The sequence below is a fragment of the Muntiacus reevesi genome, chromosome 4, assembly GCF_963930625.1.
Source record: "Muntiacus reevesi chromosome 4, mMunRee1.1, whole genome shotgun sequence".
Lineage (NCBI taxonomy): Eukaryota > Metazoa > Chordata > Mammalia > Artiodactyla > Cervidae > Muntiacus > Muntiacus reevesi.
Genome location: NC_089252.1, coordinates 73,301,535 through 73,323,874, shown reverse-complemented (window position 1 = coordinate 73,323,874; position 22,340 = coordinate 73,301,535).

Below are 22,340 nucleotides of genomic sequence, written 5' to 3'. Positions count from 1 at the left end.
CTTTTTCCAACACTCCACTCCTGTTCCTTAGGACCAATCTCCCAAATCATGCAGTTGCCATGCAAGCCCTGGTCCCAGGTTCTGCTTCAGGGAGTAAACTTGGCTGAGATAGACACCAATTTGTTTTACTTTGTGCAGGTTCCTTTCTCTCCCTGGGCTTCTGTTTCCTTTTCCTTGAAATGAAAGAAGCAGGCTTGTTCGTTCCTCCCAGAACTAACAGTCTATAAAATAGAGGAAAATTGTCAAGAATTCCAGGAAATCCCATCTTTCTCACTAGTTCCTTTATCAACATTCAAGTGAGTTAACTACAGTTCAGATAAGGCTTCCATAGCTTGAAACACTTCCATCCCCCCTTGTTGGGCTTCCCCAGTGGCTGAGGAGTAAAGAATCTGCCTGCAGAGCGGGAGACAAGGGTTGAATTCCTAGGTTGGGAAGATCACCTGGAGGAGGGAATGGTAACCCACTCTAGTATTCCTGCCTGGGAAATGCCATGGACAGAGGAGCTTAGAGGGCTATGGTCCATGTGGTCACAAAGTGTCTCACATGACTGAATGACTAAACAACAACAAAAACTCTCCCTTGTGTAGGTGCAACAATTCTGTTTTAGAGTTTCTGTTATCTCCCTGGCCCTTTAGAATTCATCCTGAAGTAGCAAGAAAAAAAGCTATCGAGAATGCAGTAATACAAGTGGTCACAGGCCCACTCCCTTACAACTTTCTCACATTAATGATGAATGCCTCACCCAGGGAAACCTGGAATGGGGTTTGGTCTCTGTAAATGACAGCGGCATCGCTGAGCCCAGCGGTCACAAAGGGCAGGGACACAGATGACGTGCTGTCAGCAAACACTGGTTTCGGTCACATGGTGCAATAAAGGAATAAAGACAGTCAAGCAGCTCTCCATTCAGAAACTTCACCTTGAGGGTCCAGACCTGGAAAAACTGGACTGAATACATTTTAGGAAGTAGCAGGTTCTCATTCAGCTGCAAACTTTAAGGCAGGTGAAGATGGAGACAAAATATTTAGTGAAAATAAAGCGTGAAAATGAAAGTGGTAGTTGCTTAGTCATGTCCAACTCTGAGACCCCATGGACTGAAGCCCGCCAGGCTCCTCTGTCCATGGAATTCTCCAGCCAAGAATACTGGAGTGGGTAGCCATTCCCTTCTCCAGGGGATCTCCAACCCAGGGACTGAACCCGCATCTCCTGCATTGCAGGCGGATTCTTTACCATCTGAGTTACCAGGGAAGTCCTGCACACTGAGGCTTATTTATTGGTTGTTCCTGATCTGAGTAGCAGAAGTCAGTAGAAAGGTGCCTTGTGGCCAGAGGTTGGAATTTTTGCATTCAGATGGTGGGGGACAGTCTCACGAAGCCAGAATGCTAGGAGGAGCGTCCAGCTTCTAGGGTGTATGGATCTAGGGCTGATAACTTTCTGCACATGAGCATCTTTGCAGAGTTTGTAGGGGGCAGGGCAGTAAAGCTGCCACTAATGGAGTTTCAGTGAGGTTCTTTGTCCACATTTCTGACTCCAGCCACTTCCCTTTTTTCAAGCTGCCATCAGCTCTCCCAGGAATGGCCCTCTGATTGCTTTTTGTGCCCCGCCCTCTCTGTTCTCTCTGCATAAGGCAGCCAGTGTGTTCTTTAAAACATTAAGTCACATCATGTTTCCCCCAACCTAAATACCCCTGGGGATTCTCACTGCATCAGAGAAAACCAGAAGGTCCTACTTGATGTGTTGTTCCTGGCTCTTCAGACCCACCCCCCTCACTCCCATGCTCCAACCCTGCTGTTCTCTCTCATCCTAGCGGATTCGAAGTGTCTTCCCGCCTCTTCCTTCCCTTGGTTGGTGACATGCTCTGTTTTGCATCCAGGGGTCTGCTTGGCTGGCTCCCCATTATTTGGGTACTGATTCAAATGTCACCTCTTCATGAAGGTGTCCTCTGACCCCCTAAAGTCCCTGTGCTGCATCTCCTTGTTTGTCTTTGCAGTTTTGTCACTATCTGAAAATACCTCGATTATTTATTGACTTGTTTGTTTTCCTTCCTGGCCCAGGAGAACATCTGCTCTAGGAGAGCAGGGGCGTCTGTGTTGTGTTGACCACCTCAGCAGTTTGGCTGTCCTTGGGACTTCTGTTGCTGTTTAGTCACTAAGTTGTGTCCGACTCTTTGTGACCCTCTGGGCTGGAGCCCATCAGGCTTCCCCCGTCTTTCACTATCTCCCATAATTTGCTCAAACTCATGTCCAATGAGTCACGATGCTATCTAACCATCTCATCCTCTGCCACCCATTTCTCCTTTCCCCTTCTATCTTTCCCAGCATCAGGGTCTTTTCTAATGAGTTATTAGGTGCTCAATAAATATGAGTTGAATTGCTGATTCCAAATGTCCTCAGGAATTCTCAGTTGTGTTCAGAGGGCACCAAAGTCCTCCAGAAAGAGAGCACGCCCTATACCCAGGAGAATGCAGCAGAGGGAACTTGGAAGGTGAAACTCTGGCCAATGCTGGAGATGAGGAGGTGTTCTCAGACTCAGCAGTTTCTTCTGATGAAGGCTCTTGTGCAGGGAGAAGCCATGGGAACAGGAGGCCAAGCCTTTAATTCATGCCTGATTCAACTCCACGGGCTTGCCTGGTAGCTCAGCTGGTAAAGAATCTGTCTGCAATGCAGAAAACCCCAGTTCAATTCCTGGGTTGGGAAGATCCCCTGGAGAAGGGATAGGCTACCCACTCCAGTACTCCGGCCTAAAGAATTCCATGGACAGAGGGGCCTGGCAGGCTATAGTCCATGGGGTCACAAAGACGAGGACATGACCAAGTGACTAAGCGCAGCACAGCACGACCCCACAGGTAACGTATCCATCACCAGGACTGGGAACAGAACGTGTGCCAGGAGGCTGCCCTGAGACCGACCACCTGGCAGGCAGTGGGCTGCCCAGCACACCTGCGGATGCACAGGGTCCTCCCCCTCCCATTCCCAGACACGGCCCATGCCGCACCAGGGGTCTCAGGGAGGGAACGACAGTCACCTAGACACTGAGCGGCCCCCAGAGGGAAGAAGTGACCACCGGGCTGGTCCTACCACCTTTTCTCGGGACAGCAGAGCTGGCCGTGGCGGGTCAGTTGTAAACCAGAATTTGTTGTGGTGAGAGCTAGGTTTGAAAGCCTGGCTTTTAATCTGGATCGATGAGTGGGTGGGAGTGATTGATGTTGAGGAAGTGGAGCTGGAGGAGTGGGGCTGTCACCCAGGTGTGCTGGTCCTTTCATCTTCACATCAAATGCTACCTGGTGAGTTACGGGGCACAGGTTGGGGGTGGGGGGAGCCAGGGGCAGGCCACTGCTGCCCAGAAGCAAAGATGGGACCACGTGGCTGAAGACACAGATCCTGGCTTCCGGTCGGACAGCTGGCTGTAAGTTAACAGACGGCAATTTCCTGGGAGGGGCAGACAGGTAAGAGTCTCCTAGTAGATGAAAGACCTGGGGCTGATGATGGACACAACAGAAATCTGATAAATTATGCTCATCATGTATTCTTTCGTTAATTTAACAAGGGTCTGTAGCCTTGATCAGCAAAATGGGGGCCATGAGCCAGCAGTCTCATCAGTAGTCTCTGGGGAGCTTGTCAGAAATGCCCGATCTCAGGCCCTGCCCCAACCCTCTGAACCAGGATCTGCCTTTCAGTAACACTGCTAGGGAACTCTTACCCATGGCCACGTTAGGAGGCCTGATGTGCAGGATAATGTAATGGCCTGCTACAGGTTGGGGGGGATGCGGCTACCACAGAGATGCTGAGGGGGTCCGTCTGGCAAACATCACACCCCCTCACAGTGGGGTGCTCAGAGGAGGGGCTCAGGTGTGCCTCTTGCAGGGTTGCTTCTGAGAAGACACATTTCACACCTGGGGTGTGTACACGTCCAGTTGCTTCAGTCCTGTCCGACTCTTTGCAATCCAGTGGACTGCAGCCTGCCAGGCTCCTCTGTCCATGGAATTCTCCAGGCAAGAATACTGCAGTGGGTTGCCACGTCCTACTCCCGGGGATCTTTCCGACCCAGGGATCAAACCCATGTCTCTTGAGTCTCCTGCACTACAGGCAGATTCTTTACCCAATGAGCCACCTAGTGTATTCCTCTCCAAAATTCAGGTAACACCTGCCCATGTCAAGGAGACAGGAACACAAATGACAATCACCTGCAGCAGTGACAATACAACAAAGGAGGCACGAGTGGCTTTTTTTGATGGGTCTGACACAAAGCCCCTGAAGGCCCCCAGTCCCTTTTCTATATCTTCTCTCTACCCCACTGAAAATCCCAGTGTCCTCCCACCAAAGAAAGCCTGTTCTCTTTGTAGGACTGAAGGTGTCCTGAATCACTTACCCCTCTGCGTGCATTTAAATCTATGACCATTTGCATTTTGACACTCTTGATGATGGTTACAGCTATGCCAGAGCCAACGAACAGGTGCGAGAGGCATTCAGGGACAGAGAAATTACACCATTCAGGTGAGCTGTGTCATCTGAGAATGAAAGTCCTGAAAACGACCCTCCCAACACAGAAACCTGAAAAAGCACTTGACGGTTAATTAAAGTATGTCTTTCCTCAGTCACCTATTCTGTAGGTAAAGAAACCGAAGTCCAGAGAAGTTGTGACTTGTTGCATAAATAGTGCTAAGTGGTAAAGCTGAGATTTTAACCTAGCTCTCAACCGGAGAATGTGCTCTTCATATATACTGTTCATCTGCTTCTACAGTAGGAGTGTGCATGCTAAGTTGCTAAGCTGCAGCCTGCAACCCCATGGACCATAGCCCTCCACGCTCCTCTGTCCATGGGATTTCCCAGGCAAGAATTCTGGAGTGGGTTGTCCTGCCCTCCTTTGGGGATCTTCCCAACCCAGGGATCAAATGTGCGTCTTCTGCACTGGCAGGCGGATTCTTTACCACTAGCACCACCTGCGAAGAGTTCTGGGTTATCCAGGAAATCCCAAGTCCCTCATCTTTTTCAATTTTCCACTAATTCACACAAAGAGAAATTTACTGAGTATCTTCTTCATGCTGAGAATTGAGGAAATAGAGGGCAGTTACAAGGATAATTGATCTATCTGTCCATCCATCTTTCCATCTATCCACCCATCCAACCATCCATCCATCCACTGATCTATACATTCAGTTGTTGCCTTCAACCTCAAGAAACTGATAGAACAATCAAGGAGAAAAGACCTACTGAGACAACTGTATAATGCCCAGGCCACAGTGGTAGGAACTAAACTTGCCTCAACACCCAATTTCGTGGCCCCATATGGTTGGCGTCCTCCCAGTGATGAGTGCTCCATCTAGAATTCACTCTCAGATCTCTTTCCTGCCAGCCCCTGAACCATTGTGCTCACCACATTTCATTGTGACAGTAGACACCTGGAACTAAGCCACTTTACCACAGTCCAGAAAAATACCCCCTCCTGCACCTCCCAGCTCAGATAATGCTTTGAGAGCTGAGAGTTGCTGGGTAGCAGTGACATCGTGGGGTTAGAGCTGCTCCCCAGCCAGTCTTCCATCTCTTCTCCTCACCACGCCCTCTCCACTCAAGGAAGCACCAGCGCTTTTCTTCCTCTTTCAAGGCAAACCGGTCACCCATCTCCTAACCCCAAAGTTGTACAACGAAATGCATCCTAGTTCTTGGGAGAAAAAAAGACTTTCCCTTTGCCAGAAGGACTTTCAACTTTTGATATTTTATCTTTAAAGACACTCTTTTGTTGACATACAGCATGCTGGCAGAGAGTGTACACCCTGGAAGCCTACTGGAAGTTTTCAGAAAGTGAACACAGGTGAGTAACCAGTATCCAGACCAAGAAACAAAAGAAGAGCAGCACCCCAAAGCCTCTGTCTAGTACAGCTGGTAACTGAGTGAGCAGAGATTTCTTCCTGTTACAAATGTGAGCGGGACTCGGAAAAGGTCATGAAGGAGGAAGAACAGCCTGCACAGAGAAATGGAGGAGACTTTAGTGCAGAAGAGGGGAGGAAGGAGGCTTCAGAACAGAGCCCTGCAGGACTGCTGGGGTTTGGGCACACAGGGAAGGGAGCGGTGCACCAAGGTGGTGGGGATGGCTTCAGCTTGCGCAAGGACAAGAAGGATTTCAGTCTGTGGCTGGGGGCTGGAGAGAATGCTGGAGAACCTAAAGCAGGAACTGCACTGTGAAAGATCTGGAATGTTCACTGGCTGTGGTAGGACTTTAGCTACATCAATTAGACTCAGTGTGGCAACGGACGCACACGCAAAATTAGATTTGTTTAAGCAAAACATAAAATATAAAACTACACATCGCCTCAGGCACTGCTTGATGGAGAGTTCGAGAGATGATGAAGAATAGGTTTTCCCCCACTTCCGTCATTGTATGTCTGTCTTTGGAGTTGTCACTTTTTAATTTGGGCTCTCTTCTCCCAAAGCAGATCCCCGAGGCAGGGGCCTGAATGTCATTTGGGAAATGCAGGAAGTACCAGGAGGGGTGTGGGGAAGTGAGCAGAGAAGCGAAGACAGCAAGACAATGGTGCAGCATGGAACTGATCTCCCTGAGGGCATCTGTCTGGAACCACGGGGGCACACACTTCAGTGCTACCCTGCTCGAGGGGCGAGGGCACAATTCCGCTGGTCTTTGGAGGAAGGCTGCTCCTGCTGCTGCTGCTGCTGCTAAGTTGCTTCAATTGTGTCCGACTCTGTGCGACCCCATAGACAGCAGCCCACCAGGCTCCCCCGTCCCTGGGATTCTCCAGGCAAGAACACTGGAGTGGGTTGCCATTTCCTTCTCCAGTGCATGAAAGTGAAAAGGGAAAGGGAAGTCGCTCAGTCGTGTCTGACTCTTGGCGACCGCATGGACTGCAGCCTACCAGGCTCCTCCGTCCAAGGGATTTTCCAGGCAAGAGCACTGGAGTGGGGTGCCACTGTCTTCTCCGAGGCTCCTCCTAGGGAATGTTAATTCTCTGGCACTCAGGGAACGCAGCCTGCTGAGATTTTTGAGAAAGCCCCTAGGCAGAGATGCAGTGGTGAGTGGCTGGTGCCCATGAAGAGGTGACACCCACACACAACAGCGGGGCCCCAATGGCATCAGCCATCCTCAGCGGGACCCGCCTTTACATCCACAAAAGGCAGCCGGCATTTCTTGCAGCTGGAGAGATTTTTCTCCCCCAATACATGAGTAAAAGCCCCGATTCTGGTTTTCATTTTATCCAAACGGGGTCACTGGAGTTAAGCTCCGATGTCAGGAGGAGGTGATAGTTAGAAAAGACCCTCCATGCCATTATTTGACTTGGCAGATGGAGGAGGAGAAGTTCGTTCCTTCAACGAGATATGGAGTCTAGTCGGGGTGTGATGGGGTGTCGTGGGGGTACCTGGTGTGTGGAATGGAAGCCTGAGAGAGGGACTGGACTAAAAATGTTGACACAGGTGTCTGTCATCATTTGGGTCTCCCCAGATCAGATCCCAAGGCAAAAACCTGGGTGCTGGTGGCTTATGTGGGCAAGGGTCCCCGGAAGCAGGAAAGAGGGATGGGGGAAGTGAGACAGAGAAGGAAAAGCAGACAATTCAGGAGGTGTTAACTCCACGTCACCTCTGTGAGTGAGTGGGACTCGATCACGTTGGGACCTCTGGGAACCAGTACAGAACACACCTCAGAGTTTCTCACTGAGGCAGAAAACGCTGAAGTTTCTGTTCACTAGCTCCTATCTCTCCTGGGCTGGGAGACTTTCTGGGGGTATTTTCTACTCCCCAATTCCTTCCTGCCTGATCTCTCTGTGGAGTCAGCCTGTGCCTGTGGACAGAGGGTGCCCTCAGGCCGAGAGGCCCCGGAAGCCATCGGCAGCATGGTCATCCACTGGCTGCAAGAATCCTCTGGGGCAGACAGATGAGACACGACTGGACCACCATCACCATCTGCTGCGGGTCCTTCTGTCCTCTCATCACTGTGGCAGAGCCTCTCCCCAACCCAGTTCACACCTTTTCCAGTCTTTAAATGCTTCCCTTTATGTCCCCGAGTGACTCCAGAGCCCCCCGCCCCATCTCCTCTTATCCCACCACCTATACCTCCACTGGCCCTGGATGCTGGTGTACTAGATGAAAAGTGTAGTCCTTTGATAAAATTCCACATTAAAAGGAATCAAGGAATAAAAGTTTGCAGAGGGGAGGGTCCGGTGTTAATCCAAAATTGTCCCTGGGAAGGGAAATGGCAGATATGTAGGTAGAAATTATGCCACCCTGTCTAATGGTTTAACTGAATCAGTGCTTCTCAAGTGGCCTGGAGGACAGTTGAGAATTTCTGGGGAGCTTCAATGAGGCATGCATCCCCTCCGAACTCTGACGGATGGGCTTCCCTGCAGCGGGGTGCAGAGGTGGGGAAACGGTCCCCTCTCGGCCTCTTGGGTGAGGAATCCTCGTGTGAAATCTGGGGAGTTACTGATGGGCTAGCCTTGGAATGTAGACAATGCGGCGGCACGGGGAAGGCTGAGAACCGCAGCTCTGAAATGTAACACTGTAGTCTGTGTGCGCAGTAAAGTGGGAGGAACTTGTGGATGGAGGAAATGGGTTTGAATTCAAAACTTAGCCTCTGAGCTTCTCTGCACCCCAGTTTCATCATCTGTAAAATGGAGGCAATAATACAAACTGCAGGGGGGTGCTGTGGAATCTACAGAGTTTCTGCACAGCATTAGGATCTCACACTTACATATTATTGTTAACTTTTGTGATCTTTAACGCAGAACCCTACCCAGCCTGGTCATGAAACAGTGGTCTCCCGGGCCCCTCCCTTCCACCCATATCATTGACTTTCCTGCAGAGCTCCTGGTTGGCGTCTGCCTCACAGCTCCCTCCACTGATGCCAGAGGCGTCCTGGTAGCGAGGGGTCAGGGCGACTCCCCTTCACTTCATGATCACCTCTCTCTGTCTTGTAGGCTTGGAGAGTGGGGGCTCTGTGACGGGTTCGGATGTCCCAAGGGCTATGGCAGAGTGCAGATGAGGTCTGCTTGGCAGTCTTGCAACAAAGGGTGATATTTACCAGGAAAGGCTTTGCTCAGGCAGGAAATGGAGGGTGAGCATCCTCCCTGGCAGGGACAGCAGACGTGAGAACCATGACCAGGTCACCTCTCCAGAGCCCCCTTCCTGACCTCACCCCTCTCCTCCTCCAGATGTGAATTGGAAGATGTTTGCTCCCTCCACCTTGGGGCCCTACAGGACACATTTTCAGGGAAGCACAACCGGTCTCGTCAGTTACACGCATTTGTCTGCAAGACTATTTCTCCTTTCCTTATATACCTGCAGTTAGTACTGAGTCATGGCCCTCAAATCTTCAACATGGTTATTTTTTTTAAATACAACAATAAAACAGCACACACGCACACACACAAAATAGCACATACAAGGAAATTTCACTTGCTTTCCTAAAAAGATGCTGATGGCTGTGGATTCTCCAAGAAGCCTGGGTAAGTTAACAAGGTATCCTAAACCCAAATGCAAACACAGATGCCGTCAGAGTGAAAAGCCTCTTGCAGCCATTTGGAGGAGAGGAAGTGGGTGGAAATTCCCAGGAATTCCCTGGGTGAATCCTGCAGAGGCATTGCCTCCAGGAGCCTGACCCCAAATATAGCAGGTGCAGCTGGCCCCGGGGCAGGAAGGCATTCCCGGGCTGTTCTCTGCCCTTGGTTGGGAGGGGCTCTGCCTCACTCTGTGCTCCTTTTCTTTTCTGCCTCCTGGATCAGTGTGATATGCTCTGAGCTTTTTTCCCCCTCCTTAAAGCCCCATGTGGCAAAATGAAAAGGAAACTGCCGGGCCCCTCTCTCCTCCCCCTACTTGCTTCACCCAATGACAGTCAAGGACATAGTTTCGCTCTTATCCTGTGACTGCTTCCCTGCTCTCACTGCATACACCAGGAAGCCAAGCAGAAAGCCCTGCAAGGAGAGCCTGCCCAGGTCAAGTCCCCCCAAGGCAGGGCCTGACACACAAGAGCTCAGCTGAGGGACAGAGATGATGCAGACTCAGCCCAGCTAGCACTCTATTGCACTGGCCACTTCTAATGCAAACCCTGCAGATAATCCTTTCTGGAACAAGGTGGGAAACAGGTGAAGAAATAACTGCATAATGTTTGTTACGTATCAATACATTTAGCTCTGTGTAGGGAGTGCATTTTCAGAACAGTCTGCAAGTATTCTACATTCAGGGACTTACTGTGTGCAGTGTCTACTCATATTTGAATCTTTCTGTGATAACATTTGCTGAAAAGTGGAGAAAAGACTGGACCATTCAATAAAGGTGTTGGAAAGAAACAGTATTACACTCCTACACCACACCATGCACAGAACTATAACTGAAGAGGATTAAGAACTTAAATCTTAGCAACAAAAAAGTAATGGTATTAGAATAAGGCACAGGTTTGTTCATCTTCAGAAAAAAACAGTGTCTGGATGACGGCCTTCATAAGCAAGAAACAAACTCCAAAGAGCCACAGTGATGGGAAATTAAGAAATTGCACCTGATAAAAATGAAAACTTTCTGAACAATAAAAAATACCATAAACAAAGTTAGATGGCAAAAATTACAGGCAGAAGAAATATTTGCAGTATATTGAACACAAAAGGGATTATTAGCCAGAGTAGATGTGTGTGTGTGTGTGTGTGTGTGTGTGTGTGTGTGTGTGTGTGTGTGTGTGTGATCAATAAGAAATAGTTGTTGTTACAGAAAAGGGGACAAGATACATAAATGGGCACATAAGATTTTGCTTGAATCTGGGGGGAATCAAATTAAGACAACTGGGTCCTGTTGGAAGAAAGGAATTGGTGGCACCACCCTTAAGCGACTTCCTGATCAGTGAGCATCAACAAAGGGACCAGATAAGAGGAAAGGACAACCATCCCAGAGCATATGTATGACCCCTGCGGTTCGGAGGAGCAGTGTGTGGACGTTATTTTTGGCTCCCAGGTGGCGCTAGTAGTAAAAACCCACATTGGAGTAAAGAACTCCAATGCAGGAGACCTAAGAGATGCGGGTTCAATCCCTGGGTCAGAAAGATCCCCTGGAGGAGGTATGGCAATCCACTCCAATAATTTTGCCTGGAGAATCCCATGGACAGAGGAGCCTGGCGGGCTACAGTCCATGGGGTCACAAAGAGTCGGACATGACTGCGCGCCTGAGCGTGCATGCACGCAGGCTTGTGCCACTGAAACGTAACTGCTGTTGTTGGGATCCCTACTTTGCTTACATTGCCATCAGGGGACAAAACACATGCCACGTTAGAGTTTCTCACAGTCCCTGCTGTAAATAAGTCAGGGACAGCTGGACTTGTGGGATTTCCGAAGGTGCACTTTTCCCAGCACCAGCAGTCGCTGCTCAGAGATTTAAATTTCACACATGGAATCTGTAGCCTGTGAACGGCTGCTCCTTAAGTTGGACATTAATAATTTGTGCTCCTCCTACGACCAAGAAAAAGTTTTGAGAAATTACCGCTTATGTCATGAATTTTAGAACATCCCGAGTCAATTCATCTTTGAAAGTTAACTGGTTGAAGCAGCTACTGTTCACAATTATCAAAGATTAAATGTTCACAATCCACTGTGGGCTGGCTCCAAAGACAAGGCACAAGCGTCCAGCCTCCCTGGGGATGTTCGGTTTGAATCTTTTTCTTCCCCCCACACAGCAGTCATTGTTGAATCAATTCAAGCCACCTGGACTTATTATGAAGATCATCCTTTCTGGAAGGTGATATAAAGTCAAGATAGCCCTTAAAGGTACTTCTGAATCTCTCCAAGTGCGTTGTGCTGTTGGGGTTGTTCAGTTGCTAAGTCAGCTCCAACTCTTTGAAACCCCATGGAATGCAGGATGCCAGGCTTCCCTGTCCTTCACTATTTCCCTGAGTTTGCTCAAACTCATGTCCGTTGAGTCAATGATGTTATACCATCATCTCATCCTCTGCCACCCCCTTCTCCTGCCCTCAATCTTTCCCAGCATCAGGGTCTTTTCCAATGAGTCAGTTCGCATCAGATGACCAAAGTATTGGAGCTTCAGCTTCAGCATCAGTCCTTCCAATGAAATATTCAGGGTTGATTTCTTTTCGGATTGGCTGGTTTGGTCTCCACACTGTCCAAGGGACTGTCCAGAGTCTTCTGTAGCACCAGCTGTGTTGTTACTACTGGCTATATCAGAGTGGAAGACATAGTAGCGGTCAGCTAGCTGATGCCAGCTCAGATGGGCCTGAGCACCTGCCATGCTGCTCTCACATTACACTGGGCTTAGCTTCTCCGAGATACAGCCTATGGAATGATCAACTAATACCGCTAACCGTGTGGCTTGACAGTGTAGACTGTACTGATTGACAGGTGCCTGTATAGGTGCAGGTGAGTGGCAAGTAACAAAAGCTTCAGCAATTCACTGTATTCATAAGCCACAGAAATACCTTGTCTTCTTAAAAATGACATGTAAGAGAAAACTCTGTATTACTATAGAAGATAATTTTTGTGATATGTTAACCCTATAACTCATTCAGGTATTGCTCATTTGATAATATGCCAGGTGGTTTGGAAAAGAGTTGAACATTTAGCGTGACTGGTCAAAAGATTTTGATGAGAAATCCATATAGATTTTGGCAAAATGAGTATGAAGGACAAATTTCTTGACATAAATCTATCTTGATGGAAATCAATAGCTATTTATCCATCTATTTAGTCTGAGTAAAGACGTGCTTGTCAACAGGAGTCTCAAGCAAATATAGGAGTTATAAAATTTCAAGGTTAGGGTTACATGTTTATGAATTACATAAACCAAACTTTCAGAAGGACCCAGACCTTTAAAAAAAGGTCTCATTCAGTGGCTGGGTCTCCTGGGACAGAGGGAGGCACATGACTGCCCAATCTTAGTAACATGTCTTCGAAAAAATAACCTTGTGTTTCCACCTAATTACAAGTTTCTTTGCTTATAAAAGATCTGGATGTGACTTTGTCCCCTTTTATCACCCAGCCTGGATGCCCAGCAGGGTGAGGGGTGGGTTGTAAAAACGCAGACAGGCTTGGAGTGGGACACAATGAGACCTCAGTAAAAGGCTTACGGGAGACAGAGAAGGCAGGGGAAGAATGGGAGAATGAGGGCTGTGGTAAAGGACAGGACTCCAGATCAGGAGGACCCAGACTCCGGCAGACCTTAGCAGAGTCCAGAGTAGCAGAGGCCGTAGGTGATGCCCTGAGCTGGACAGAGCTGAGCCACGGGGAGATGAGTCCACCAACCAGGTTCCTAGCCCCTGCTGCAGTCACAGAACACAGGATCATGTGGGCCCGCAAGGGTGAGGTGGGCCCTGAGCAGCTTCAGGGCTCGGGCCAAGAAGGCTGAAGCTCAGCACAGGGTTATGGACAACAGAAGGTGGGCGGCTGGCCCAACACAATGCTATGAGTGAAAGGCTGACACGGGGGCTGGGGAGCCCTTTGGTATCCAGAGGATTTATCACAGGCGTGGAGCTCAGCAGGAGTAATTCCAACCCCACACGCTGGCGCTGGGCTACTGAGATGCTGTTTCCTAGCAGGCATGTTGGAAGGACTGATGCTGAAGCTCCAATACTTTGGCCACCTGATGTGAAGAGCTGACCCATTGGAAAAGACCCTGATGCTGGGAAAGACTGAGGGCAGAAGGAGAAAGGGATGACAAAGGATGAGATAGTTGGATGACATCATCAACTCAATGGACATGTGTCTGAACAAATTCCAGGAGATGGTGAAGGACAGGGAAGCCTGGTGTGCTGCAGTCCATGGGGCTGCAAAGAGTCAGACACAACTGAGCAACTAAACAACAACAAATGTCCCTGACTGTTCAAGAGATATGCCTTGCATCTTGAAGGATGCAGCTGTCTCATGAGAAGCCCAAGTATGGTCCAGATGCATGCAGGAAGTCCCTGCCCTGCTGTGTTCCCACATGCAGTCTTGGCCACACTGGTCTCTTCGTTTTCCTTTAGGAAGCCCAAGGCTCTCCTGCCCCAGGGCCTTTGCACTTGCTGTCCCCTCCACCCGGACCACTCCTCCCCCAGACACCCTCTGGACTCACTTCCTCACTTTATTCCAGTTGCTGCTCAAGGTCTTTCCAGATCATCCTCACTAAAATAGCACTTTTCCTTTCTCAAGGTGTTTACTCTTGGATTTCTTTTTTCATAGTATTTATAATTCTTTGATATTTTATTGTTTTATTGATATTTTCATAAATATAGTTATATAAATTAATAAATATTAGAATGCTATACTTTACCCTTCTCCAGGGGATCTTCCCAACCCAGGGATCAAACTTAGGTCTTCTGCATTGCAGGCAGATTCGTTACTATCTGAGCCACCAGGAAATATAAATATATATTATAAATGTTTGTGTATAAATATATATTTATACATATTTATATATTAAATATATATTATATTACTATATTTTTTGTACAGTCTATCACCCCACTCTAATAAAAGCACTGTGGGCAGAGAACCAACTTTGCCATCATATTTTCAGCGTGTAGAACCAGACTTAGTACAAAGAGGTGCTCAATGAATATTTACTAAATGAATGAATGATTGAGCAAACTACCAGTGCTCATCACCTGGAGCGAGCGGCTGTGGTGTGCGCCAACTGCCCTCATGTGCTTTGATCGGCACAGTTAAATAAACAGGATTGCCTAGGTTGCCAGTGATCCTAAGAGGAGACTGGAGGACTCTGGGAAACTTGGGGTTGCTGGGTGTTGTGAAGAGAAGCTTCCAGCTCACAGTGAACTTCCCACCTCATCCGTCTCTCCCCAGCTGGCCTTCCCCATATCCTGAGCACAATGGCAGCCACGACCTACACAAGCATCTCCAGGCCTCCTGCAGGGGCTGGAGACGCACAGACTCGCAGACAAGTCACAGCCTTGAAGACAACCTGAGAACAGCATCTCCAGGAGACAAAACCCTCTAATTTGTATTCTCAGTAAGAGTCAAGAGGACACTGCACTGTGGAAAGCTGGGAAACCTGAAATCAGGATAGATTACTTTCTGATGAAAAACATGAGTTCCTTAACTCTGAAAGCCATCCCAGACAGCATGAATAGCACAGTAGATAAGGCAGAAAAGAGATTCACTGATTCTGAAAGATGGTTTGATAAATTATCTGATTACTCAGAAAGGTAAAAGGATTTCCTGTAGAAAGATTGAGATGGTGAGCAAAAAGATAAATGTCATGAAAAATTGATTCAGGATGTATAATAAAAGCTATTTTCCTGAGCTGGAAAGACTAGAATCTTCTGAATAAAAGAGCTTACCAAGTGTCAGAGAAATTAATATAAAGAAAGGATACACACTTAGAAATATCTTGGAACATTTTTTTTAAATTTAAGAGTAAGAAAAATAATCTTACAAGGAACCATGTAGAAAAAACAAAACGATCACATTGACAACTCACTTCTTTTCACTTTTTTGATTAGAAGCAAATGAAGTAATGTTACAGGCGGCAGTTAAACAATTCTGGGGGCAAGGCAAAGGGAAGAGGAATTCCCACACAGACAAGATCTCAGGAAGGATGCAACTCACTTCTTTTTCTTCCTTCTGTTTTCTCAAAAAGGTACTCCAGTGATCTTAGAAACAACTCACAATACAGAACTCAAGCATGAGGAAAATACACACGAAAGACATGGGGTGAGTACTGACAGAGTTAAAAGATGTGGTTGTTACTGTTCAGTCACTAAGTCATGTCCAAATCTTTTATATGCAATTATTCAACCATAAAAAAAGAATGAAATAATGCCATTTGCAGCAACATGGATGGACCTAGATATGATCATACTAAGTGAAGTGACACAAAAACAAGTAGCATATGATATCACTTATATGTAGGATCTAAAAACAAATGATTCAAATGAATTTATTAATAAGACAGAAATAGACTTACACACAAAGAAAGGAAACTTATGGATACCAAAGGGGGAGAGGGATAAATGAGGAGTTTGGGATTAGCAGACACACATTACTCTATAGAAAATAGATAAGCAACACAGTAGAGCATAGGGAACTATATTCAATATCTTGTAATAACCTATAATGGAAAAAAAAGCTTGTGGGACTTCCCTCGTAGTCCAGTGGTTAAGAATCCGCCTACCAATGCAGGGGACACAAGTTCAGTCCAGGTCTGGAAAGATCCCACATGCTGCAGAGCAACTAAGCCTGCGCACCACAACAAGAGATGTCACTGCAAGGAGAAACCCACACATCACAATGAGAAAATAGCCCCTGCTCACCGCAACGAGAGAAAGCCCGCATGCAGCAACAAAGACTCAGGGCAGCCAAAAATAAACACAAATTTTAAAAAATAAGCTTGCTTAATAAAAGAAAGTTAAATCATTGTTTAAATAATTAATTGTTCAAATGCAATATTAAGTACAATTAATTCAATATTTAATTTTGCAAGGAAGCTATGCCAATATGAAAATAATTATAAAAAGAAAAAGATTGATAATTAAACAGTATCATTAGCTCATACCAAAAAACTTGGGAAGTGGGAGGTGGACGTGAGTGGGAAGGATAGGCAAGGGTATCCCTGGAGAGGGTCATCAGGGCTGGTAGAATTTTTGGATGTAAGGACATAGGAGCGATCACGTTTTGAAATATAAGGATAACCATTAACCCAGTAAAAATAGAATTCACAGCTTTTCAAATCACTTGGGTAAAAAGAACAAATATACAAAACACTTGGCCAAAGGCTGGAAGAAAAAAGGGCTTTCCAGGTGGCGCTGGTGGTTAAAAAAAAAAAAAAAAAAAAAACCCATCTGCCAAGGCAGGAGACTTATGAGATGTGGGTTTGATCCCTATGTCAGGAAGATCCCCTGGAGGAGGGCAGGGCAACCCACTCCAGGACTCTTGCCTGGAGAATCCCTATGGACAGAGGAGCCTGGAGGGCTACAGTCCATGGGGTCGCACAGAGTCTGACACGGCTGAAGTGACTTAGCATGCACACAAGCAGCGAGAAAAAAAGCCAAGAGGTCTAAAAATGCCAAATGGATTGCATAAACTGAGACAAAGGAAGTAAGACCCACAATGTCCATCTTCATAACAAATATGATAACAAATACCCCACGCTGAATCCAAACATAAGTGATTCATAAGAGACACATCTAGAACAATGACAGAGAAATAAAAAGATACTAGTAAGTAAATAAATACATTCATACATAATGTTGATGGGGCAAGAATCTACAGGGTAAGATACACAATGGAGATCAAACCAGTCAATCCTAAAGGAAATCGACTTTGCATATTCATTGGAAGGACTGATGCTGAAGCTGAAGCTCCAATACTTTGGCCACCTTGATGCGAAGAGCCGACTCACTGGAAAAGACCCTGTTGGCTGGGAAAGATTGAAGGCAAAAGGAGAAGGGGGCAACAGAGCATGAGATGGTTGGCTGGCATCACTGACTCAGTGAACATGAGTTTGAGCAAATTTAGGGAGGTAGTGAAGGACAGGGAAGCCTGGCGTGCTGCAGTTCATGAGGTCGCAAAGAGTCAGACACGACTGAGCAACTGAACAACAACAAAGACACATGAAGGAGAAAAAAGGAATCTGTTTGAAAAGCAGGCTTGTGGAAGGAAGCTTGTTATTCCCCATAATTCCTCCTAGCAGGAGCATCATATTTATGTGGAAGAGCTATCCTGATGGGCCACTGGAGTGGTGTTGGGAGCCCAGGGGCGAGCTTAAGCCTCAGGATATGCGGTGCAAGGCCCAAGAGAGGACTTAACTGTGATCCCCAGAGGGAAGCAGAGAGAGAAGAAAAGAAAGTGGCTGGATGCTAATGGGCTGCGCTCTGCACCATGGCATCAGCTAGGTCGGCTGAATCCCAGCTGAGCCCTGAGCATCAGTGGGCTCTTTGAGGAAATGGGCAAAGGAGCTGGGCTTGCCATCCGAGTTGATGAAGGTGGAAATATTTCAAGCAGACTCCAGAGGCAGCAGGACCCTAAGGAGGTCTTCAGCGGTGGCAGCAACACAAGGGAGGCCTGCTGCACTTTTCTGGGGCTGCGGGTTTAGGGTCTGACTCTGATTTGCTGACAGTGAGGTCACATCGGTAAACACACTCTGATGACGATTGGGGGAACACACAAACCAGAGCAGAGGCTGAGTGCTGGAATGTAACAGAGGCAAGCGCTGAGCTCGCTTACAACATCCATGCCAGGGCTGGGGGAAAGAGCCCAAGGTGAGGAGCTTGTGTCCCCAGCATCTGTGCTTGGTCAGGGGAGGCCGTCCGCAAGTCTGAGCCTGTGTCCTCTGCTGAAATAAGTGCACGTGCACCCGTCAGTGCTCGGTCCACATACCCTCAGACTCCTGTCTACCCTCCTCGTGTGCTCCCTGTCTGCCTCGTATTTGCACGGCCAGCAGCCAGCGCCTCCAGTGTTCTTCTGGAGGGCTCCTTGGGCTGCTGGAACCCACTCGGCCTGACAGAAGGAAAGGCTGGGAGTTCCTGGGAGTTCGCTTCTCCACCATAGTCCTTAGCTGATGATTAACGAAACAAGTGGGTAGATTCAAGTCTATTTCCTTTTCTGAGGTATTCCTTCCACTCTGGGCTTCCCAGGTGGTGCTTTGGTAAACAAGCCACCTGCCAATGCAGGAGACATAAGATACTTGGGTTTGGTCCCTGGGTCAGGAAGATCCCCTGGAGAAGGAAATGGCAACCCACAGCGGTGTTCTTGCCTGGAGAATCCCATGGACAGAGGAGCCTGGTTGGCTACAGTCCACGGGGTCACAAACAGATGGACATGACTGAGTACACACACACACACGCCCCCTACTCCCGTGTCAGATTCTCATCTCTTGGGGATTCCAACTACAACAGGTGTGCCAGCCGCATGCAGTTCTATTTCTACCGTCTACTCTCTTCCCTTTGCTCTGGCCTCTTGCCAGAGCAGTCTCATGACTTGTTTCTCTTTCACAAGGAATGAGTGAGTTGAACTACAAACACCAGCCTTGGGGCGTGCTCTCACTTTACACCTTGCTCTCGGAGGACCTGTTAAAGAATATTCCCATCCAGCTTTTGGAAAACCTGTAAAGTGGCCGTGGAAACTTGTAGTTGTTGGAGTCCCTCTCTGTCTATGCCAGGTTTCTTCTCTCTGAGACATCAGGTCTGGGATGCTGCAAAAACAAAGATGCATGGATGATAGTATGTATGGGAACACTAACTCAAGTAGGGAGTGTAGAGAGTCAAGTTCTACCTAGAAAATAAACCAGGATTGGATATAACACATCAGTGAAGGATATCACCTGCAATGTAGGTGATGCAGGTTCAATCCCTGGGTCAGGAAGATCCCATGAGGAAGGACATGGCAACCCACCCCCGTATTTTTGCCTGGGAAATCCCATGGACAAAGGAGCCTGGTGGGCTACAGCCCATGGGGTCACAAGAGTCAGACATGACTTAGCAACTAAACTACCACCACCACCACCACAACAGATCATGGGTATAGTCAAATCAAATACCAGGAGATGGACAATGACTAAGGAGGGGTTAAGATAGGAAAGACAAGAGCTTTCATTCCAGGAATGAAAAAGAGCTGGAGAAGTCTGAGCAGGCAAGAAAATCTGCTCTCACAACTTTTATTCAACACTGTACTAGAGGTCTCAGTCAATGTAAAAATGCAAAAAGGAGGAATAAAAAAGATACAAATTGGAACGGAAAAAATAAAATTATCTTTACTCACAATGACATGATTGTCTCCATAGGTTACCCAAAACAATGAAAGAAAAAGATGCTTGAACTAATGAGTGGATTTAGCAAACTTACACTGTATAATATAAAAGTAAAAAATCCATTGTAAATCTATATCCTAGCAACAAATAATTGGGAACTGAAGCAAAAATGCCATGTACAACAGCACCAAAAAGTATAAAATGCTTAGGGACAACTCTGACAAAAGATATGAAAGGTCCGTATGCTGAAAACTATAAATAACATTGCTAAAGAAATTAAAGAATTTCCAAATAAATGGAGAGCTGAACTTTATTCATGGGTTGGAAGACTCTACATTGTCAAGATTAATATTATTCCTAGATTGATCTACAGATTTAACATAATCTCTATTAATATGCTAGCAGACTTTTTATAGAAAATGACATCCTGATTCAAAATTCTTGTGGAAATGCAATGAACCTAGAATAGCCAAAAAAACTTTGAAAAAGAACAAAATAGATGAGCTTTTCTGGAGGCACAGTGGTAAAGAACCCGCCTGCCAGTGCAGGAAATGTGGGTTTGATCCCTGGGCTGGGAAAATTCCCTGAAGAAGAAAATGGCAACCCACTTCCATATTCTTGCCTGGGAAATCCCATGGACAGAGGAGCCTGGCAGGCTACAGTCCACGGGATTGCAAAAGAGTTGGACATGACTTAGCAACTAACCAACAACAACAAAGGTGGTAAGTACTGCCAGACTTCAAGACTTAATAAAGCTAGTTATCAAGATAAGGTGGTACTGGTCTCAAATTAGACAATTAAATCAATGAAACAGAAGAGAGAGCCTAGAAACTGACCCAAACATATGTGGATCACTGATTTTTAACTAAAGGTACATGCAATGTGGAGAAAGATTAGTCTTTTCAATGAAGGTACTTAACAATTAGAAAACACACATATACACACAAATGATGAACCTGAATCCATACCTTCTATCATATACAAATATAAACTCAAAATGGATGATAGATATAAATGCAAAGCTTAAAAATAGTAAAATTCTAGAAGAAAACATAAACTATTTTTTGATCGTGAGTTAGATATGTCCTAGATACGACACTAAAAAATAAAATTTAATAAAATTAACATCTAAATCAAAAATTTCTTCTCTTAGAAGGACACTATTGGAAGAATAAAAATACAACCCAAAGACTGATATAAAATACTTGCAAAATATTTTTTCTAATAAGTAACTTACATGCCATATATATATGTATAGGTCTCATAATTTAATAAGAAGAAGATAAAGTGGGTAAAAGATTTTAAAGTGGGTGACAGATCTGAATTGGGCTTCCCTTGTGGCTTAGACAGTAAAGAATCTGCCTGCAATGCAGGAGACCCAGGTTGATCTAAATAGGGACTTCACAAAAGACAGATAACATTGATGTCAAATGAGCACCTCAGAGGATTCTCAACACCATTAGTCACTACGGAAACTCAAATGAAAACCACGATGACATATAACTACACATCTATTAAAACACATCAAATTAAAAAAACCTACCCTATGAAGTGTTGGTGAGGGTATGAAGGAACTCGGACCCAGCTGTTCGATGTGTTAATTGGTCCAATCACTTTTGAAAACAGTTGGGCTACTTAATTTCTAGGCATTTACCCAAGGGAAAAGAAGTGTATATTCGTACAAAAACTCGTACATGAATGCATACTTTATTTGTAGTAGTCAAATATTGGAAAAAACTCAAACGTCTATTAAGTGGTAAATGGATAAACAAGTTGTGGCATATCCACACAATGGAACACTATTCAGCAATCCAAAGGAATGAACTATTTATACAACAGCAAGAAATCCTAGAATAATTATGATGAGAGAAACAAGTCAAAGAAGAATATGTATAAATTCCATTCGCATAAAACTCTAGAAAATGCATCCTTATCTTCAGGGAGAGCTTGCTCAGGGAGGGAGGGTAGGATGTGAGAGAGCAGGCTATGAGGGTCAGCAGGGAACTTTCAGGAGTGGTTGCCATGTTCACTGTCTCGATTGTGGGATGGTTTCACTGGTGGATCTAGATATCAGAATGTATCAACCTGCATTCTTGATACGTGCTGTTTACTGTGCCTCAGTCATACTTTAATAAAGGAACATCACTTTCCATTTTCTTTCCACTGGGGGGAAGAAGCTGGATAAAATCTTAGAGTGAGCCCACTGGCCTCACGTTCAGCCTCCAGCTCTCCACTGCAAATCCAGAGATGGCCTGCCTATTGCTCCTCTCAGTGGTCAGGCTTGATGCAAAGCACAGCTGGGCCTCTGCTGGACGATGAGCACTATTTTCAGGGGAGACGAATTTAATCTCATTACCACCAGCGGTCCTCTTAGGGAGGATGGGCTTGCTGTAAGACTGCAGACCTGATCAACAAGATAAGGTGCATCAATTCTGGGAGATGTAGGCTTGCCACTGCAAGATTATTTTTAGGAAGCCGCTTTTCTGCCCAGAACATCCACCTGAAAATAGCTCTGAGCACTGGGGAGGCAGCACTCTGCAGCATCCTGAGCTGAAAGCTGAAACCTAAAGATTTATGGAGCGGATTTTACCTCTAATTCTAGATTTTGTAATGATACAGAACATATTGATAATAAATAGCTGCTCTAAGAAGCTTGAGAATATGATTCAA